Source organism: Mytilus californianus, unplaced genomic scaffold (assembly GCF_021869535.1).
Source record: "Mytilus californianus isolate M0D057914Y unplaced genomic scaffold, xbMytCali1.0.p SCAF_9, whole genome shotgun sequence".
Lineage (NCBI taxonomy): Eukaryota > Metazoa > Mollusca > Bivalvia > Mytilida > Mytilidae > Mytilus > Mytilus californianus.
The window spans coordinates 46,544,572-46,553,174 of NW_026262745.1; the positions used below are offsets into that span (position 1 = coordinate 46,544,572).

Genomic DNA, 8,603 nt, shown 5'->3' on the forward strand with positions numbered 1-8,603 from the left:
AAACTTCAAATATCTGGTTTATTGAAACTTCGTTAACACAATTATAATAAAATTGGGAGTAAAATGCTAATTTTTCATATACATTTTTCTGTGCATGGAACCTAATTGTCAGAGTGAAATGTGTCACTTTTAAATCTCCTTTTTAGTTTGGAAAAACCTGTTTCTAACTTTTACACTTTTCAAATAATTTCATATTTTAAGTTTTCTCATTTTCGAAATTACATAGACAGATGATCAGAAAGTCGAATCTTTTGTTATATCTTGAAGAAATAAAACTACACGTTGAAAACCTGGAAATTGTAAAAAAAGAATATTTACTTTTCAGGTTGTCTTTAAAACTATCATGTTCAATGGACTTTCACCTCTATCCGTTAGACAAACAGGAATGTAAAGTAGTTATAGAGAGCTGTAAGTTTTGTTTTCAATTTGCTTTTTCCAAATTTAGATGAACATCTGATAAATTGTTAATCAGAGATCACCGTATTTACTCCTGCCTCCAATGCAATTATTTCCAAGAATGAGTTTCACAAAAAATCTTAAGACTAAAATTGATTGTAAGTAAACTGAATTGTGTAAGACTTACAATCAATTTAAGTAGTAAAAATGTTTGTGAAATTCATTTCAGACTATTTGATTGGATTTAAAGAATTAAAGTGTAGTGAAATTCGTACATTAAAAAATACTGTCGAAAGTTTGTGTCGCCTATTATGAAAAAGATTGATAATTTCTCTATATGTTTCCAGCATATTCAAGAATCAATTTTCTACGCAAATATTTTTCGAACAAAATAATGACTATTGCTTTATTGAACAGAATGAACAAATTAAATGGTGATCCACTTGTTCAATGTTGCACTCTTAACATAAAATTTGAATTTGGTCCAAAACGTAACAAGATGTATATTTTATGAAAAAAGATTGTCTGCTCTAAGGTTTAACGATTTCTAAATGTTTATCAAAATCAATACCAGTTGTACTTTTGTATAGATAATCATAAATAAATGATCGGAGTGAAGCGCAGTTGATAGGAAAAGCTGAACCTTTTATGTCAAAATAATAAAATTTGACACTAGCAAATAATAATTGTGTAATTCTCCAACTGTATTGTCTTTACAAATCCAAGTCAGGAAAATGGCGATTATCTCGGGATTTTTTATGGTGTTTTCTTTTTATTTACATTTTAGGAACCTTGGATTTTGATATTTTTTTTTTTAAATAATAGAAAAACTACCTTAAAAAGGGCAATAAAAAATACAAAACAAATGAATATGAGTTGCGGGTCATCATATTCGCACTTGCCTATCTATTGTTTGGGTATTTTTCATTTAATTCGGAAACCATTTCAAATTTTTTATAAAACGTTAATACATACCTAATGTAACCTGAAAGCATTGCTTGCCTTCCAAAATTAATTACTGTACCAACCGGGATTCGAACCCTTGACCCCTGGCACAATAAGCCTCTGCGATGCCATGAGCCAACTAGCGCAGCTAATGGAGGGCGGTAAAAATCTACTAAGTAAGGGGTAGCACCGCTCCAACTCAAAACATATACATGGATGTAATGAGAAAAGAAGATACATTTAGTTAAGGAACATTAATCGACACGTTAGTTGAACTTTATGTTTATGTATTGGTATCTCTGATATGTTTGTTAAAAAGTGACGTTTCTGTGTTTCAGTTGGTCTTACTCTTGACAGACTACAATATGCATGGCGAGAGATAAGTCCTGTAAACATTCAACACTTTAATCTTCCGTTGTATGAAATTCATGGACCAAAAACTTCTGTATCAATAAACTATCATGACCTTACAGGTAAGTGGATGCTTCTGATATTGGCTTTATGCATGATTGAATACGCTTGTACACGTATCTTTTTTTATACAAATTCAAAATGCATTTTTTTTTTATCCGTAGGATTTTAACCCATGATGCAAGTTCTAGGGGATTGTCTAAATTATGATTTTCAAATGAAATAAGTCACAATTTTGTCATTGTTTTTTCTTTATTCCTTTTTGTAATTTATTTTATGTAAAACAGAAGATTAACTTATTTATTATATAGATGTATTGTTATATTTGTATCGCATCACTACTTTTTAACTTTTAGCGTCGAAATATTCGGATTTGGAGGTTACCATAGAATTTCACCGGTCTATAGGATACTATATGACAGAAGTGTTCATTCCGGATGTTCTCATTGTCCTGTTGTCATGGGTTACGTTCTGGTTACATCCGGAGGCAGTTCCAGCACGTGTGTCGTTGGGTGCTGTAACTGTTCTGACGATATCCTCACAAGGATCAGCTGCTAGAAGATATGCTCCAAAAGTCTCGTACATTAAGGCCATAGATGTTTGGAGTTTATCCCACATTTTGTTCGTTTTTGGGGCAATGGTTGAGTTCTCGGTTGTCAATGTATTATCTAGGAAGAAACGACCCATTATTGAGGTAATTTTTGGACTTTTTTAAATATACAGAAAGGAATTGATTCATCTTCATTACATTTATTGTTAGGTTTATCTTAGCGAATTTTTAATCGTTTTTTGTTATGTTGGATATCCATCAGCAAGTTGTATTTGGTGTGAGGTTCGCCATCTCACATTCTGTCATGCTGACTGATTAACAAACCGGGAAATGCTAAAGGGGCAATCTAAACGTATATATGTCCAAGAGAAGCCGACCAAACCATAGCAAAAAAGACAAACTACAGTTTACCAAACACTACATAGAAAACGAAAGACGGAGCAACATGAACCCTACTAAAACAGGGGATGATCTTATGTCCCCCGGAAGGGTCAGCAGATCCTGCTTACTATGTGTCATCACTCCATTTCTCATGATAAGCACAAATACGGTGATAATTCTGATTTAGTGATGTTACAATCCACGAATAGAGGAAGGCTTGAGGGAACGATAATGGTAACATACCTATGGTCATCTGTGTACAAGCGCCCTTTCAAAAACTGAAATAATGATGTCCCTATAGAATATATAAATACTGATTACCGTACGATATGAATAGGGACACCAATTAACTTATTGGTGCAAACATAAATATGATCTGTCAAAGACTATCATACAAGTGGAAGGTCTGTCGCGTAGTTACATTTTTGTTAAATCGACTTCATTCATTCGAATAAGCCTGTATGAAATAAGGACTATGACAGTCTTGCTAATTATTGCCATGATGATCGCTTCAGTAGTAAGTGTCCAGGTCATGAACACAACAGAATCGGTAAATAATATCAGATAGACGTGATGGATATTTGACACAGTAAACATGTCTCTGGTATATCAATTAACATTAATGTGCAATTTTTAGGTTAATACATGCACTTATTTCTTTTCAGTTTAAATCATCGAACAACAAAAAGATAGAGACACAGGATCATCGTCCGTTTATGAAAGAAGCAAAGCGGATAGATTTTATATCGAGATTTGCATTTCCAGTAGTGTATATTATGTTCAATATCCTATTCTGGATTGTAACTGTGTACATGGAAAACTGACCATGTATTTTTTAATGAAACAAGGTTTTCGTATCAATGTCAATGTGAATAGATTTTTATACAATACATTTTTACATATAGACAAAGTGTATATAATAAAACATTGCGTATCACTTACCTCATTTCTGTAGTAAACACAATACAAATCACAAGGAAATATTATTTAAGTGAGATTTATATTAACATGTTCACATTTGTATTGACATTTTAATGGTTAACTGTAGCTCAAAACCTTCGCATGTCATGAACAGCAACTTGATATATTTATATATAGCAAGTGTTTCTTATGCAATAATTCGTAACTAAAATCATGCATCTTTTACATTAATAAAATTAATTTAATTTACTTTTACTTTTGCTTGATTTGTGTTTGTTTTGTTTTAGAAAGGGGCAGGCACATTCATAAAGTGGCGGGGTTAAACATGTGATTAAGCGGTCAAACCTCCCCCTAACCTGGGACAGTAGTGTTACAGCACAACATAAGAACTATCTATAAAAATCAGTTGAATAGGGCTTTACTTATCAGATCAGAGCAGAAAAACATATAACAAAAACACAGACCGGACGTGGCAGGGTATTTATACACCCCTAACAACAAAAAAGACACAACATAAAATTGAGAATGAAAATGGGGAATATGTCAAAGAGACAACAACCCAACCAAAGAGCAGACAACAGCCGAAGGCCACCAATGGGTCTTCAACACAACGAGAAAATACCACACCCGTCGGAGGGCTTCAGCTGGCCCCTAAATAAAAATGTGTACTAGTTCAGTGAAAATGGACGTCACAATAAACTCCAAAACATATAAATGAACAAAAATTAAAAAAAACATACAAGACTAACAAAGGCCAGAGGCTCCTGACTAGGGATAGACGCAACCATGCGGCGGGGTTAAACATGTTATGTGAGATCTCAACCCTCTCCCTATACCTCTAGCCAATGTAGAATAAACAAACACACAGCAATACGCACAATAAAACTCAGTTTAAAAGAAGTCCGAGTCCGATATCAGAATAGGTAACAAAAGAAACTAAGCAAAATGACAATGATACATAAATTAACAATGGACTACTAGCAGTTACTGACAAGCTCCGGACTTCAATTAAACTGATTGAAAGATTATGTCCACATCATATGAAAATCAAGCACAATCCCTCCCTCATGGGTTGAACCTGGTTTTATAGCTAGCTAAACTTCCCACTTGTATGACAGTTGTTTATAGTTCCGTTATATTAACACAAAAAAGTATTACACAATTACTGAACTCCAAGGATAATAGAAAAAGGGGAAGTCATAAAAACCGTCAAAATTAAACGCTATCAATCAACTGAACAAGTGAAAAATGATGTTTTTTTGGCTCTCTACATTTTGGACCATCAGATATCACCTTTAAGATATGTTCATGTTGAATAATATGTAGATCACTAGTAATTACATGGCCAGAGGGCTTGTGAATATATGGAGAGTGTGAACAGTCACATGTAAGAGGGTTTTTCAAGTATTCTTCTAAATCAATATCTTGTTTTATGTGCAATGGTTTTGGTGTAATTATAGGATACAGTAAGAACAGACTGATTTTGAAAATATAGCGGTATTTTAGATGTTACCTCTTTGTGATTAAGAACGTTGCTGATGTTGATAGCATCGATTCCTATTGTGTGATCAAACCGAATAGTCATATTAGGTTAATGTGGCAATAATTGGGATCCACCAGCTAAAACTATGTAAACATACATCAAAGACATAAAACACAAATGACTAAAACACTCCAAAACATATAAATAAATCTAACAAGAACGTCAACAAAAAAGGATTTATACTTAATTCTTTGTATCAAATAGCATAAACACATATACATATGCTAACTAATGGCAATATTGGTAAAGATATGTTATCGTCAACGACTTGTGAGTCAAAAGGTTTCATCGATGTGCTTGGTGTCAGTTACACATTACAAACTCAAAGGCAAGAGTTCGATTAAAATGAAAATTTCAACGATGCTATACGATTTTATTTTGGTGACGCAAACCTCCATTTGAAGAGTCCATTTGAGCCAATTATATGTTAATTGTACAATACATTTAAATGATGTCTTTGAACTTTGTCTTGAGCTTCGAAAAGATCTTAGGTAGTTTGTGATTCTTTTCAACTGATTCACAAAGTTCACGAATGACACCGAAGCTCTTTCTTTACAGATTGGTTATACATTAGAGCACATGGAATACTTAATTTTATCTTTGTATTCTGGCAGTTTAGTTTGCTCCTTGAAATTCTCTCCGCTTTCTGCATTTACTTTAAATATTCTGGTGTTTATAGCACCGTCTCTTTCAGCGGGGTTTGAGTTGACTCGGTCGTTATGTTCTTTGAACAATTGAACAGGATGACAAATTTTGTGGGACATGTCTTGGTGAGTATAAGTAGGCTAGGCATGTTGCTTACATCCACTTCATTTGAACTTTGGTGGGTAGTTGTCTCATTGGCAATCATACCACATCTCCTTATTTTTATATGTAAAGGTTAAAGTATTGAGGAAGATGATTTTGGATTTAGATATCTTATGAGAAAATTTGATACTCAGATATATATTATAATTTTTGTCAAGAGTGATAAATGTATCTAAGTCCTCGTCACTTTTATGCCATGATTAAAATGTCCACATCATCAATGAATCTAAAACAGGAAGGCGGTTTTTCGATCGAATATTCAAGGAGCTATTTTTCTTATTTGCTCATTAATATTTTGGCATTATTGGTACCAATAATAGTTTCATTGATTTGTAAGTAGCTAGTGATCTCCGACAAAGGTGAAGTTGTTGTTCTTCAGTTACAACATGGGTATTTTAATCAGGCATTCAGTAGGCTTTTACTGCTTGAGAATCCCAAACTTCTCTACATGCACCAATGTTTATTAGTGAAATGAAGAAGAAGTTGACATCCACAGAAACAAGAAGATTAAAGGCCTGCATTTTGCTATGATAATCAGTTGTGTCTTTGATGTGAGATGGTAAATCGTCAACATGTTGACAAAATGAAAGTCAGCAAGTTCTGAAACAATGGGTCTGCTTGGGATATAAGCCTTGTGAATCTAAGACAAAAGATAAAATCTGCCTGTTTTTGGATTTTCTGGATTCAAATATTCCTCAAGAGTATTGTCATCAATAGAACCATCTTGTGCTTTTCTACAAAACTAAAAGGTATTTCTCTGCTGAAAGTTATTGTAGGATTAGAGTCTAGCTTTCGGTAGAACCTTACATCGCCAAGTTGACAGCTTCTTGAATATAGGCAGATTTCCTTAGTATCCACCACGACCACTGCCTTATCTGCAGGTGTAATGACGATGTTGCGGTTTCGTATGTTTGTCAGTGCAGTTCGTTCATCAAGGGTAAGGTTGTCTGAAGATTTATTATTTTCCCTGGTATTTCTAAGAATGTTTAATTTAAAATTGTCAATTAGGACTTCTAAGGTGGTACTTTTACTCTGTTTTTGTAGTTATTCTCGTTATCCGAATTTTTTGAGTCGCAAACAATTTTTCGTTGTTATTTTCCTTCGACGCGAAAAATAATTCTTTGCTGCTGAGATTTCCTATAAAATTGTCAAGGTCTTGTGACAATTTGGTTTCATTGATAAGGCTTGTTTAAGAAGAGAAATTAAGGCCTCTCGAGATCTAGAGCAGAAATGCTTCGGTATCTGTCAGCTTGTGTTTAGAGAAATTGTCCATAATATTAGAGGTATTCATGTCTTATGACATACGTTTTAAGCGTCGTCTTCTTTTCTGTAGGTGGTACAGATGGAATGATGTTCTCAATGTCATCACAGTTGTCCGATGTTAGATCTTCTGTGTTGTAATTCATAAGTGTGTTAAGATTTAAAGTTACAGTATTCAGATGTTCTTTGCAGCGTTTTAAACCATAAACAACTGACATAAAGACAACAAACAAAAAGTATCGATCTAAGAGTACTAGCAATTACTGAAAGCTATTTCAAAGCCAATAACAACTAATAAATAAATCATGTTCTCCCAGACTAAAGTATCACGTTTATATCATAAATTGATCTGTCATTTTTTGACAAGGATATGTTTATATAACCCTTTGATGTCAGATTTCATAATAGAACTATTGATATAAATTATACTTCAGTTTTGCGTATTTATTAAACAGTTCATTTCCTCATACATCAACATAAAAGATAATCATTACACCATGTTTAGTTAATAATGAGATTATATGATATAACTCTTTAAGTAATTGATTACTGGGGGGTAAACGGACCCCTTTAATGCTTTCAATGTTGATATTGAGTCGCTGATACAACAAAATATAAGATAATCATTACACCATGTTTAGTTAAAATGTGATTACATGATATAACTCTAAAAGCAATTGATGACTGGGAGTGTAAACTGACCCCTTTAATGCGATCAATGTTGACATTGAGTTGACAAATATAGCATTATTGTTACACCTAAAACATTGTATGAATTATAATGCCAGTACTAAGGCCATCAGTTCACTGTTAAATTTGGACACACAATAAGGTAAAAACATCGTCATATAATTCAAGGACAACATAACTTAATCCTGAAAGTTGCCTGTAAGAGTATCTAGATCCATAAAAAAAAAGTTTCACAAAAATACTAATATGTAATGTCGATTTGAATATCCCTTTTATTTTAATTCATTTTTTATTTTGTAATAATTGTCGCTGCTGTGACTAGATCGTTGGATTTTTTAAATCATTATTTTATAAGTGGTCTCCTGTTTTTTTTTTTATCTATTTCTTTTCATTATATACATATGTAAAATCATTCTGCAATGATAATTGTGTGGGGTTGTCAATAGTTGACTATTTCATATGTTATTGTTGTCTTTTCGTTGGCTTTCGTTATAGATGTCCTTTCATCGTATGGAGGATATCTCAGTTCCACTATGAAGCTGTTGAGCATGATTTCATTGCTACCTTAAAGAAAATCTAGTATATTTACGTTTGAGGAACGTTTTGTTAACAAAAATCGTTATGTCTATGGAAACCAACTGTGCTCTTCTTTTTACCGAATTGTTCTGTTATTCATATGCAGCAGACTTCCTCATGGAG

At 33.1% G+C, this 8,603-nt stretch overlaps 1 long non-coding RNA gene across 1 annotated transcript; it reads left to right on the top strand.

Moving 5' to 3' along the window:
- The first annotated feature begins 331 nt into the window (after positions 1–331).
- On the top strand, positions 332–3,836 carry LOC127715619 (uncharacterized). The gene is made up of 4 exons (XR_007988502.1): positions 332–408; positions 1,680–1,814; positions 2,109–2,446; positions 3,349–3,836. It is a non-coding gene; the product is annotated as an uncharacterized LOC127715619 (long non-coding RNA).
- Positions 3,837–8,603: the final 4,767 nt, after the last annotated feature.